Below are 14,537 nucleotides of genomic sequence, written 5' to 3' on the forward strand. Positions count from 1 at the left end.
GCATTGTACTGGAAGGTAGAGACAGAGAAAGAGCCACAACGCTATTAAAGAAAAAAATGCTACTCGAAATTGTGTAATCCTAGAGACTTTAACTTCCCCTATCTAAACTGGTGAAATTGCTACCAGTATTGGTACAGTCAAATCTCCCTGGATGCAATGGATAGCTGGAACTGAATCAGGATGAAGAGATGTTATTGGTTTTTTTTTTGAGTCAATTTTTGTGCATGCTATTTTGATGTGGACAAAATTGAATTTCATTCATTCAGTTTCCTATTTAGGTTAGGAAACAGAAGAAAAAAATGTTGCAATTGATGCCAAATATTTTTATTCCAACTTTGACCTGCAGCATAGGCTAATTCATATTTTTGAGCCTGAATGGAAGCTTTACATTAAACATAAGCCATTTACACTCCAGTAATGGGTTGTTTGGCAGCTGTCTGATATACGTGGCCTCATTCAGGCAACTCTGTGGCATTGGCATTACATTTATTTTAACCAGGTCTGTTTCTCCAGCAGAACCTGGCATTTGAGGGTGTTCCCTGGTGCTGCAGCAAGCCCAGGAACTAAGCAAACCCAATATGCTTATATGGAATAGTTTATACTGTAACGTGTCTTCCATGTGGATTGCTGTAATAGTCCCTGCCTTGCTGTTACTAGTTTGAGCAAGTTACATTAAGCTACTGCAGTTACACCTTGCTCAAGCTAAAATTGCTCACAGAACTGCTCAGAGTTCTTATGGTGAGAGAGTAACAAGTACAGGATAGCCTTGGCATGAGTCTTGTGTAGAGCTGTCCCAGTTTAACTGCATTTACAGCACCTGGCTTTGTGACGGCTCTGGTGTTCTGCACTCCATACTTTGCTCAACCAAAAAGCTACACTTCAGAGTAAACTATTAATGAAGAAGAAGAAGATTAAATTTGTCTAGAACAAAGTTCATGGGCATCATGTAAACAGATAAATCCTAGCAGAACCTTAGCTAATTGCTTTTACGGTGTAAAAACTGTAAGAAAAGAAATGTTGATGAATTATTTAGTTTCCTACTGTGGCCTGCATAGTTGAAAATCCATGCTCTAATAAGCTGTGACTGAATTGCAGCAGGACTAACTTAAATTTAAGCTTATGAGTTTAAGACATCAGTGGAAGTGAATATTATCAAAATGTATGATACCAGGATAATGACATAGTCCATCAAAGGTGCTTAATTTATACTAAAACCCACCATCTACTGATGCCATTTGTGTCAATGCCATGGATGATGAAACAGTCTGCATAGCAATGCAGGAATAACTCAACCTATGCTATGACAATCCATATCTGTATGGCAGCTCCTCATTAAGTTACAATATTATTAGCATCAATGACAATTTTGATGTCTGTAAGATTATGGGGTGTTTTTAATGTTATATGAGCCCCAGTTCTGCACACTAGTTCTACATCTTCCTCACATTTGATCTTCTGGAGCTGCATTCTTTGAGTTGTAGAAATATTTGAGAACAGACACAGTACATGTGCCTCTCTTACAAAAGGAAAATAACCATGGTGAAATCAAATGCTCTGAGATGCAGTATTTCCTATTGCTCTGATATGTTCTTCCCAACCTTGCTGATGGAGATGCCAGCTGACGATTCTGCATAGTCCAGGTGGAAAGTGACCCTGGTCATATGCACAGGTAGAGTGACTTTTCTTATGCAGGTGCATTAAAATTTTCCTCTGGATGGTGCATAATAATAATGCTGGTGCAGTTAGTGCAGGGTTATATTTTCTGTGCAATTTCATAAATGTGAGACAGAACTCCTGTTCCTCTGATCAGTGCTAAGGGGAGCTAATCTACCAGGTAAATCTGGTCCAGCTCTGAAATTCACAATTAATTGTAAAATGTAGAATATTTAGCAGAGGCACGGGGAGAACAGCATCCATACTTTAAAGTCAACCACGTGCCTAAATAGCACTGCTAACTGCCACACAGCAGGCAATCTCAACTGGCCTTATCACTCAAAAAAGCAGCAGTGATCAAGTATTAGAGCTCAAGACTAAAACAGTCCAGTTTTCATGCGAGTAGTTTTTGGAAATAGTATTACTTTAGCTTCTACATAGACCATTTCTTTGGCGGAGTGAAAGCATCGTGCAGGAAAGCACCAGACCACTTCAAGAAGTCTGCACAAAGAACAGGGATAGGTGGCTATCATGAACCAGAATAGACCCACCCCAGGCAGTGAATGGAGAGATGCTTGTTGGCCGCAGCAAGGGAACTGGCTCCATAATTGTAATCAAAACTGACCCTCATTTGGTTAATTTAAAATTGCACTGGCTTGTGTAGTAGCTGTTGCCCTCTCTCCCTGACAACTGGGTCAAAACTTGTGCTGCAGCTACATAAAGGAATATAACCACAAGTCATGTAAATATCTTTAGCCCAGTCAGCAGCACAAGGATGTACAGTGCATTTTTCATTTTAAGGACAAAGCACATTCCCAATTAGTGCTTAAAAGGAAGCTTGAGTCCTTGATTCATCAACTGAAACAAATTGGAGGACTTCTACAGAAAAAAAAAAATCATCCTAGAATAACATAATACCGAGGGTTAATAATGAAGAGAGGGGAAAGAGGATACAGGAGGGTGGGGTAGATTAATACAGCACAGTGCAGTTATGGTCCCAGTGGAACTGCATCTATTCTGAAAGTTAAGCATATACATAAAGATGTTCAGGAGGGTAATGAAGACACAGGGCAGTCATATCCCAGGAGCTTAACACGTGTAAGGACAACAAGATTCACTTCTTAATAAGGGCTTCTTTTTATTTTGAATTAGGAAATTGTTCTGCATAAGTCATTTATACTTTCACATCACACTTATTTTCAGGGGGAGACTTTTCAACTGCCTAATCACCATCTTGCTGCTCTCAGACAATCCTGTTGTGCTTTCTGTCTTTTTCTCCCTTTTAATTCTTTATTATTATTATTATTCCCTGTGTCCTTTCAGCACAGGGAATAAAATGCCCTGAGTTGCTCACCTGGTTTTGCACTAAACTGCTGCCTCAGGGACTGCAGGAGATGCCAGTGGAGATATCCCCTCATCCCGTCCAAATCTCCCCACTTATTTTCCTCATAGTTGTAACTCACGGTCTTTTAACCCAATACCTGTTAGGTAAAGTGACCTGACCCTGCTGCACCACAGGCAGAGGGTAGATGCTTTCCCTTTCAACATTTCCATCTTTTGCACAGAACTGGTCTTACAAACCACTGCACAAACTCTTTCCATTTCAAAAGTGGAAGCAAGCTTCACTCAGAGCTGAAAACTGTATCAAATTCTCACAGCTCCTCTATTGTGATCCCTTCTTTTAATTATTGGGTTGGCTGCAGCAATAATGCAGAAGTGTTTTTGTCTACAAAGGAAGTTTTTATGTGTTACTATAGCTACTCACAGGGCTATCACTGTCCACTGTACCATTGAAAATACTCACACCACAAATTTCTTGTTGCAATGCCAATATGTGCTATTCTATCTCTAGACACATTCAGACATGTTTCTGTTTGTGTATTTATTTGCAATATATGCTGGAAGATACCTTTCCAGGCAGTGTGTTCTAAAAATAAACATATTTCACTTGCTCTCCTACAGTGTAGAAGAGCTTCTAAAGGTTGGGTGGCTTGTAAATTGATTCTTGTCTTAGAAATGAGCTTATTTACCTCCATTATTTGATAAAAACTACCTTTACTTTCACTCCTTCCCAACAAAGACACCTATTTACACGGAGCTGTGTGCAAGCAGTGCTTCTTCCCAAATACACGGTTACGGGAGCGTATGGTCTGAGGACAGCCTTCACCAAGGACAAGCACCCACTGGGTGCATTCAGTCAGGGTTCCTCCAGGATTCTGCAGAGCTCCACTGGATGTATTGAAACCCGTGTGCTGGATCTAGGTTTTCTGGCATCACTTGCAAGAGAAAGCATCACAAAAGAGACAAGTCCTCCTAAAGAAAGCAAAAACTGAGCCAAATCAACCTCCAAGTAGGTTCCATCAGTGCTGTTGCCACCCAGCCCATTCATCGGGAACAATGAGTGCGGGCATTGAGATTCCACACTGGATTCATAAATAGAGTGCTGCCTTTTTAGTATGTCATATTTAGGCAAGAGAACAGATTCTGGCTGTAAAAAAGTACCCTTGGAACCTGTTTTTATAGTTCTTACTTGAAATATTTCTAAACAGTTTTCTCATCACGCACGTTAAACAACTCCAGCCTCAGGAGTATAATAACAAATAGCAAATATGCTGACTTTTGCAGAGCATAAATGCAAGGCTTACATGCAGGTCACAATTTAATGAGTTCACAGACAACACAGCCCCCAAATGAAATGGGAATCAATGCTAATTATGATGAGGAATCCCAATGTCTCTACTGCATCTGTAGTGACACTCACCTGCAACCACTGACTTCTCTCATATTGATTTTAAGGTTAACATCAGGCACAGTAGCTTGACATGAAATGTGTCCTTCTGCCCTCAGATTTGCACTGACAGGGATCAGACAGCCAATAATTGGTAGTGGGGAAACATCCCATACTCTCCATGCATAACTGGCACAAAAGAAAACACAGCTTCATGAATATTTAGCAAGTTCTCACACTCTTAGTCATGCCAGATGTATTTCAGATTTAAAAGAATGTCTCTTGTGCAATTAGAAAAGTCCCTGTTCCAGGAGCAGTTAGTTTTGCAGCTGAATCCCATACCCACTTCCTGAGTGAGGATTAGTTTGAGGTTAGAAATGCTCAGAGAGCAAAATGGTTTCTATACAGACATCTTTCGTCTGCAGACTTTTCAATTACATTTAAGCTTTTGATGTTGTTTGCATGTGCTACGTATCTGCCACAAGCTGAAGTATGAGACAATGCTACCATTATTTCTTTAACAGAAATACCAGGACAAAAGAATGATATGAACCAAAACATCAGCTAAGGAAGAAGCAGCTCAGTGTGCATGAGTGGAAGGTTACACACAGGGCGGCCCACTGATGTGCAGGTCAGTCCGTTACGGGTCAGAAACACACTGCAGAGCTAGCACAAAATCCTTCCTCGTGGCACAGTCAAAAGCACAAGTTCAAGGACGCATCAGAGGACAGGCGTGCCCAGCTGGCTAGAACAGAGAGTCGGGAACCTCTGCCCCCCGTGTCCTGGATGCCCTGCTCCGCAAGCAGCAAGCGCCAAGGTGACACCCAACGGCTCGGTGCAAGCCATGGACACCTCCTGTCCCTGGATGGGGTGAGGCAGGTGGACTCCAGGGCTCCTCTGCTGAGCCTTGTCCTGTCGCTGGTAACACGGGCTTTCCCAAGCATGCCTCTTCCCTCAGCCTGCCTCGCCAGGGACAGGGGCCTCACCGCTGCACCCACGCGGCTGCACCACGAACGCCTTTTCCTCAGGGAGTATGCCTGTACCCATCGCTTGGGAATATGCTGTTGGAGCTGCCAGAAAGATAGTACAAGGGGCGCAGAGGTATATAAAACGCTCCGTTAGTGAATTTAATGCCTAGTGATAAAACGTTTTATCCATTCTGGAGGACAATATTTAAACAGATGCTATTAGTGGTTGTATTTCAAAAGTCAACAGGCCTAAATAAATCTAACATTTATTTCTACTAAAAATGTTATGAGGCCAAGCTCTTTTTTTTTTTTTCCTTTAGGTGTTCTTAAGAAAAAAATACACAGATCTCCCACAGAATTTAAGACTGCCATCAACAGGAAAGCTTTTTGGTTAAACGTTCACCCCATCGTGTAAAGAACCAAATTGATTATTTTTAAATAATTTACATCCCAGAGGCAGTATTAAAAAATGTCCCAAATGGAACTAAAAGCATCGTAAATATAATTTCCTGTCAGGTTATATGAAATATTCTGATGACTGAACAGTTCCTAAAAGGACACTAAGTGTGAATTTGGAAAGTCTGGCTCCAGCTTTCCGAAAATGCCAGTTTTGAGGTGTGTGTCGTTTGATTTAATTTTTGCTTACCTTGAGCAAGCCCTTTGAGCTACATAGCTATGCGTGTTGTTTTCTTTTCTCTGATTGATTACATTGATGCTTATGTTTTGAATAGACTTATCTATCTGAGAAGCAAGGGGAAACTAGTCATCAACCCAGAATTTGGGGGAGGGAGAGGAGAGGAAATCATGACTCTGCTTACAGGCTGGATAAAGATCCTTCTGAGAGCATCACCAGCTTGCCAATGAATGCAAATGTCTTTTATTTTTCTTTCAGTGTGAGTATGTGTGGGAGGGGGAGGAGACAGAGGAGTCAGCGTTACCACCACTGCTGTAATGCTGAATTAAGACAACCACCTGTCCATCATCTACTTTCAAATTCTTTCTGCTTTTCAAAGACGACTGACATTTCACAGCCTCCTGTTGCCCATCTTGCTAAAATATTAATGCATCCAAAGGTTCAGATGGCTGCAACCATTCAGAACAGAGAATCAGAAATTAAAAGCAAACAGGCAGAACAAAAAAACAAAATCTGGGTTTGAACTTGCCATTAGAAGAGGAGGTGAGCATACATTCATCTTGAGATGTGAGTGATCCTGTTTTGCTGTTAATGCAATATTTATTAGCATTGACTCCTCTCCTTGTGATTTCCACTAGCTCTGTTTTCACACCATGTTCATCATCACAACTTTTGAGTTTCTCTGCCCAGCTATCACAGTGCCCATATGTTGCCCAACTTGTCCAGCCAGGTTTCTTGCCTGGCTCTTTCTGTGTCGTATAATCTCATTGTGTGAACAGCCCCTTTCTCTGGATGTTTTCAACTGTTAGACAAAAATAAGTAGTTTTCTCATCTCTCTCTTTTTTTTTTTTAACATTTCAAGGACATTGAATATTTGGTTTGTTTGACTGAGGATGTCAGCAAGCAACCCATGAGTAATATAGACTATGCTTTTTTTCCCCCCACTCAGCTGACCATGGTTAACATATTTGTGAAAAAAGGTAGCTGGGAAGTATGGACTATGAGCAGCTGCCTGAATACCTGCTCTGGAATAAATATTTATTAGTGTGGAAATATGAGTCAGTAATGCTGCCAAGGATACAGAGATCTATCTATTTGTCCCATCCTGTAATATAAAACCAGATGAGGATACCTAAATAATGATAATTATTATCGAGAATAATAATCTCAAAGGCAGATGCGGTGCTGCTCGGGGCATAAGCAAAGGCCACCTCTGCCTCAAGAATCATACTCCAGCCAGATCTGATAAAGAACCACAAAGGTCCAGTGTAGAAGGGTCTTGGGGACTTCACTGGGAGCTGAAGGGGACACAAGAAAATAGGCTTGGCTGAAGAACGATATATTCCACAGGAGGTCTACAAGGGGTTAATCACAGTCCACGGCATGGGTCAAGACAAAGTAAGCACTCCTTCCTCCAGCCAAATTCCCACCAAAGCACTACAGTAAGAGATGATATTTGCTGTAAGCATTTTCTATTCACATACACAGCTGTGAAAATTAAGATAAATTCAGTAAAGAGCCTGTGCTTTCACTTACCTCAGGAAATAATTCTGACAGATGTCTATAAATGTGTGAGTAATGCTTACTCCTGTAATACAGGAATATCTTCTGAAAGAATATTGATTTCTTGAATTATACCTGTTTTTAATTGTGTTATGGAACTGCATACTTGTTTTAGTTATTGGCATTTTTTTTTGATGTATACAGACTTTGTATAGTTTTGTTGTTTATCACAGTGAAAGTCCAAAAAAATAAAATTCAAAATGAATGAAAGGAAACTACCTAGGAAATGTTTCTTCTCCTGCAACATACTCTAGAAAATCTCATCTCTCATTTCACTTTACCTTCTTTGAGAGTCTCAAGCATATTTCACAAGCAGCACATTAGCAGAGTATCTTGTAAGAGGAGAACAGGAGAAAGGCAGGGCAACAAACAGAAAATAAACTCTGTTGCCCACCAACACTGTGGAAACCTGACCCACCACAATTCAGCCAAATACCAGAGCATCAAGCCCAGCATTTCCCAAGAGAGGCTGCCCTCCTGCAGGACTGATGAGGCATGATGCACAAGGCTCTCTTACACCTCCTCCCTGAAATAGTTCACAAAGAGCCAAGACAGCTCATGGCACTAAGAACATCTCACAGGTAGTCCCAAACCATGGTGGACATCCTTCTGGAACTACCTTGGTGCTCAGATTCACAAAGACATTTGAAGCCAGCATTATCTCCTATTCTCACAGTGGGCTGAACGTAGGAAGCTGGGCAACCCTGGTTCCAGCACTAAATTAGTCTACAGAGCACTAAAAAGGTGGGATATGGCTCAGAGATGTGTTCTCTGCACTATTAGCCATTTCTTCCGTTGCAGCTGTGAACATTTATAAGTGTTGGGGCAGCAGCCGTGAAATATAAAGCGACAGTCCACACCGAGTGTTATTAAGATGCTGTTGTTTCATTTTTTAAAGAGCTGGAGTTGGCACAAATAGAATGCAGCTCTTCAGGCACACTAAGTGTCTTTAGCACGATCGGTGGAACTGACCTCTGAGCCCAGTACGGAGCAGTGTTGTTTCAAACACAAGGGATGACCCAACACTTCACACCACTGCTGGCCAGCCAGTGACCTGGGTGCTGCTGCAGCCTGGGAGGGGGCTGTGCACCCGCTCTCAGGAGCCCGCGCAGATGCACAGCACTGACATTGGAATCGCTGCTGCCTGTGTGTCCTGGAGAGATGCGTGGCCCCGTATACAAGCAATGACCGTGGGCTCTTCCCCCGCCTCCCCAGAGCAACAGGCGCTGAATCTGCATGGAGAACCTGACCCATCCCCACCCTGCAAGGGATCACCCCCTCACAGCCGAGAGTCTGCAGTGACTGGGGCCCAAACACAATTGTCCTGGCATCCTACACCATATGATTGCATAGCTAACACCTCCATCACAGGGTGCTGTGGCACTGTGCAGGCCATCAGGATGCTTACAACCTGCTTTGCCTCTCTTTGAATTTGGCCAAGACAATTAGAGATTGTTCCACTAGCAGCATGGAGATAACTCACAACAATTTTCTTCTGCATGAAATGTGGCTGGATTCCTCACCTATTGCTCTGTGACATCCTGTTCTACAGGCTGGGCGGAAATTCAAAACAACGGCAACAGTCTTTGATGTTTTCAGAGGTACGAAGAATGCCATTTGGACAACTAAGGAACATTATAGCTTGTGGAACTATCATTAAAACATGAAAAACCTGTCTAAGCATGAAAATACCAAGCAGACCTCCTTGCTCCTCTGGTGATAAAAGTTTATATTTCATTAAACCCATGAACTCTGATTATTTAGCAGAGCCAGTTCTCCATCCCCAGCAATTTAATGGGTCTGAGAATTTGTGCCCTTCTGTGTGTGTACAATTTGGAAAGTTTGTAATTTCCTAACAAAGAGATCAGGATACCGGGATCATCTTCCTTGTTTTTATTACAGCATTATAATGTAAAAGTAATTTTGTGGAAGATGTCTGAGGATCAGTGCCATACAGGCTGCCCAGGGAGGTTGTGGAGTCTCCTTCTCTGGAGATATTCAAGGCCAGTCTGGGCGCTTACCTGGGCAACCTGCTCTAGGGAACCTGCTTTGGCAGGGGGGTTGGACCCGATGACCTCTTGAGGTCCCTTCCTACCCCTGCAATTCTGTGATTCTGTGAAAACTTAAGATTGGGTAGAAACTCATTACTAACAACAGTTCTCTACTGTGTCTTTGGGAATAACTGCAGAGGGTGACACACACTGGCTGTTCAGCTTCCCACTAGATCGAAGCCCTCGCACCACCTGTGATGGAGGTGCTTCGCAGGCAGGAACATGAAGATTGATGCCATGCCGACCATGAAGATTGATGCCATGCCGACCATTCGTGCCTGTGGAGGCTCACGTGTCGGTCTGCTGGCCTCCATCCACAACGTGGTGGCTTGCATGGACACGGCCCATGGGGCTGAGAGAGCTCTCCCTTCTAGGAGGCTAGGAGGGACCAGGGGGCTGCCAGCAGCCGCACAGCGACGTTTGGTGTCGGGGCAGTTAACCTTGCTGCCTGCTAGAGGTCTGCGACTGAACCCCCCCTTTCCAGGTGCACCCCCAGCAGGCCTGACTCGCAGTCGCGCTGGAAGCCCCCGGCGGGGCGGCGAGGAGCCCCGGTGCTGCACCAGGCCCCGAGCCGGAGCACGGGTGGGCAGCAGGGGCGCAGAGCAATCGGTGGTGCTGCAGGAGGAGGCAGCGCAGCGCCAGAGCTGGGAGACAGGCACTGAGCTGCTGTGGCACCGCGCCTGCCAGCCGCACCCAACCCTCATCTCCAAAGGGGAGGAAATGCATGGAAGAGGAAAACTGTGCTCAGCGAAGAGCAGAGGCAACACCAATGCAGACGTTATGGGAACTGCTCACAGTTTCCTTTCGCTCAGAGTGAAATTCAGGAATAACATCTAAACCCAAAGGAGAAGAGGATGAAAGGGCTTTGCTCCAAGGCATGTGACACTGCCCGCCTTTGTGGGACCAGATGTGAGGAAAGAGAACTGAGGAGAAAAGCAAAGCTGGAGCTGAAAGACTTTTTTTTTTTTTTTTTTAAAGAAAGAACAAAATGAAAATGATCCTGAAAGAACAACTGTTCCTTTCAAAGCCATTAGTTTAGGAAGCTCGCTGTAAAAGGGTACATTTCTGAAATGTGGCTGCCAGTTTCCAAGCAACAGCTGAGCCCTGGCTCCACTGCCAGCAGCCGCGCTCCTCCAAATCTGGGAGCCCGCACAGCAGGGAGAAAAGGGGGGGGCAAAGCAGGCAGCTCTGCCTCCCAATACTGGAAGCGGCCGTGGGGAGAGCAGGCTCAGGCATGCAGTGCCCAGTGCAGGGAGCCCATCTGAGCCCTCCCCAGGCAGCAGCAGCAGGCCAGCCTCCACGCAGGGAGGTAGAAGCAGAGTGAGGCACTGAAAGTACGGAGGATGGAAAACTGACCGATGCGTTGCATTTGACAGTCTGGCAGAGGAACAGGGGCAAAAGGAAAACCTGAAATACACCCTGTAACTGCAGCCGAAGAGCTCTAGTTTCTAGTGAGTGTAACTAAGAGCATAATTTGATGTGTACTACCAAAACCAACAACTTTGAATTAGAGTGAAGAGTTCTCACGTGTTGGATACACTGAAGCGTATCTTTCTTCAGGATTTCGTGGGCTCAGGGACCTAACAATGGAAAGAAGAAAGCAGATTCTCCTGGGACCTGTTTTTCAAGGCTGATTCTGTGAGCAGCTGAAAACATGCAGCTCCTGCTGGGTCCAGTGCTTCATGCTGTTTCATCCCAGTAACTCCAGAGAAGGAAATCATTACAGTTACCTAATCCACTAGCTGTTTTGTTACCTCCATTACTATTCCAAATGACAATAGGCACAACATGTGCTTAATTTTAGAGCTCGAATTGAATTAAGCTGGCAAAAATCTAAGCTCATGTTCAAGCTACACAAAGAGCTGAGGGGTTTTATATCCATGCATTTGGTGACAAAAATTGTCCCCCAGACTCCACAGCCTCACACTGCCCCAAGCATCTTCCTGGCAACATGCATCCCCAACACTCCAAGTGGTCTGGAGCTGACATCTGGGTTCAAGCATCTTAGCCTGAAGCATTAGCAAAAGAACGGTGATTGAATGTCCGATGAGATGACTGAGGATGCCAATACCAAAAAATGCCCATCTACATCCACTCTGCTCATTACATAAAAAAATGATGAATGGGGACATAACTGAGGTGTCCAGGATTCAGCATCCTACTACCACTGATGCTAATTAGTTGCAGGTACTTTGTGAGGTCCAGGAAAATTGTGTTGTGGATAACTGGGAAAAGAAAGGCTTTGCTGCACCCCCCTAAGTAGCGCTCTTCTATTTCATTGTTAACTGTTAGTAATGGGGTTGTTATTATTTCCTTACATAGATCCATTGCACTCTCTCTGCAAAGTGCTATGCAAACAGCTCTTTAACAGTCTGGAAACCCACTTTGAGCATCACTGAACACCTGCTTGTTCTGATGTTACAGAAGAAATGAACTAAGCACCTCCAGCTCACTATTCCTTTTTCATTCATCTTCCTACACTTCTCTGTGATCCTGCCCCTTGTCCTTCCTCTGTGATCCCCAACTCTTTGGATTTATCTCTGATGGTTTGCCATAGCTGCTGTTTGTGATGCACTTAAAACTGAAGGGAGGGATCAGCTTTTGCCACCGAAAACCTAATTGGCCAACTCAATAGTGCTGCCAGACGACAACCTAATTCATGGGCACCAAAGACAGCAGACTAATTGCAATGACTCAACTATTTCTCTTTTCAGAGCTGTAAAAAGGGGGTGAGTGTTAACTGCAAAGCCAGTTTGCAAAGAGCACCATACAGTATCCTGACTTTCATTTAAAGTCTGAATCAGTGTGATGGTTGCACTGGGCATTCAGGGCTCTCTAATTGTTGCTGTCAGTTCCTGGTAATGAATGATTGAGTCAACATGGGTCAAAACCCCCTGATCTAATGCTATAACAATCTCACTTTTCTCTATAGACTCTGTAAAGGGAGGCTATGAAGGTTTCTGAGACGTGCTGATGCTGTTATTTTATGATACGGCCAGATATTTGGGACATTCAAATGTTTATTACTCAGGTGACTTTCTATATACTCAAGTTTATTATCGTCCACTAAAAATAAAGAACAAGACATTATTTACACTTGTCAAAAAGACCAAGCCCTCAGGCAGAAAATAAAAACAGGCTTATTTGATTGAAGGCTTTAGCTGCTGTTGCTTTTGTGATTACCACAGTGTAAGGTCTTATCCGCATTATTCCTTCACACAGTCTGGCTGAACAGCTCCAATATAGCCCCCCTTGAAATCCAGCTCTGGGTCTGAGTGGGAGACGGGAAGCAACACCTCCAGAGCATGGTGGCAGTGCAGGACCTACTGCGCACCTAGCTAAGACAGCAATGATGCAAGGCTCCTGGTGAAACTGCAGGTACCTTGGCCTTTCTTCTTTTCAACAAACAGCTGCATTTAAAAGATAATACAGGTCAAGACCATCAAAAGGAACCACTCAAGAAAATTTCAGTACTTTAAGCTAAATGTTTTTTTCTGAGGCTGGAAACCTCTCAAATAGCAAGGACAGACAAAGACAGTACGCTGATTTGGGCAGCGACTGTCCATCTCCCTTGAGCCTAGCACAAAGGGAACCTTTAGTTAGACACACAATACCAGGAAGAAATATACATTCATGGTTTTCTTCTAGTCCATGTGTGGTCACAAACGTGGGTGTTTACCCATCCGAGACCAGGACTCCCAGCGAGCCGAGCCCTGCATTTTGCCTCAGCTCCCCAGCTCTGCTCCTTGGCCCACAGTGGGATGACCTGGGCTGAGCACAGAGCCGAGGCATGGTCAGGACCTCGGCACACACTGCAGAGCAGCAGTGGGATCCTGCTGGGCTCAGGCATGGCTGGTGCTGCTGGCCCCGGTGCAGAGATGCTGCAATACAGGAGGGGGCTCGCAGCCCCTGTGCATCCCAGCTGCCCTGACACATGGCCACCCTACCAGGTTAAAGTACTTCTGCTGAGGCAAGGAGAGGTGGACATCATGAACCACCAGAAATATGTGGGCAGAACAGAGAAGACTAGAGGAGGTGTAACCAGAAGTGTGGCACAGATTTTGAGGCCCAGAAGAATGATGACCACCTATTCTGGCTTCCTGTATGATACAGACCATTAAATCCAGTAACTTGCTTCATAGTTTGCACTTTGGTTGTGCTACACCAGAGACAATCTCTTATGATTAAGATTGTTAGCCCCAAAATCACATTCAAATCACCTCAAAGATTATGGGTTCATAAAAACATATGTTTTCCAAGCACATATTGCAAAGTCCAATAGATTACCAAAACTGAAGTATTCTTTGGGTCTGAATCTTTGAGCAGTGCTATTAGCAAATTTACTTTTTACAGCCACTTAAAAATAATTCCTTTGCATCACCATCATCTCTTAAAGGTCAGTTCAAGTGATTCCCTCTACCTAGCTGCTTTTGCATGAAGCTGCAAGCATGAAGACCAGCAGAGATCGGCTAAATGTTGATTTTTACTGCAAAGCTAACAGTAAGTCCTATCCCAGAAATCACCTTCATGTGGCTATCTGCTCCAAACTGCACCTGCAGCTGATTCCCTTGAATCCTCTCCTCTCCACCGACAACACCTAGCTGTCTTGTTCCTTGTCAATGCTGCAGAAAAGCCACGTAGTCATCTCATTTTTGTTCCACCAGTTGTATTTCTCTTCCCAGGGATGCTAACCACACCACCATCGCTTCCTTGTGCAGCCGTATGTGCAATTGCCATCTGTGTAGCTGGCACTTCATCAAAAAATATTTAAATATCTGTGGAACTTATAAGAGTGTAAATGAAACATGACAAAAACCGTAACACAACATAATGTACGCCTGAAGTAAGAGAACATCAACCAGTTCACAAGTGCAACACAATCCCCCTCTCCTAATTTTCAAAAGCTTGCCACCAGCATGCTACAATTGCCTCACATCCAC

Source organism: Cygnus atratus, chromosome 20 (assembly GCF_013377495.2).
Source record: "Cygnus atratus isolate AKBS03 ecotype Queensland, Australia chromosome 20, CAtr_DNAZoo_HiC_assembly, whole genome shotgun sequence".
Classification (NCBI taxonomy): Eukaryota; Metazoa; Chordata; class Aves; order Anseriformes; family Anatidae; genus Cygnus; species Cygnus atratus.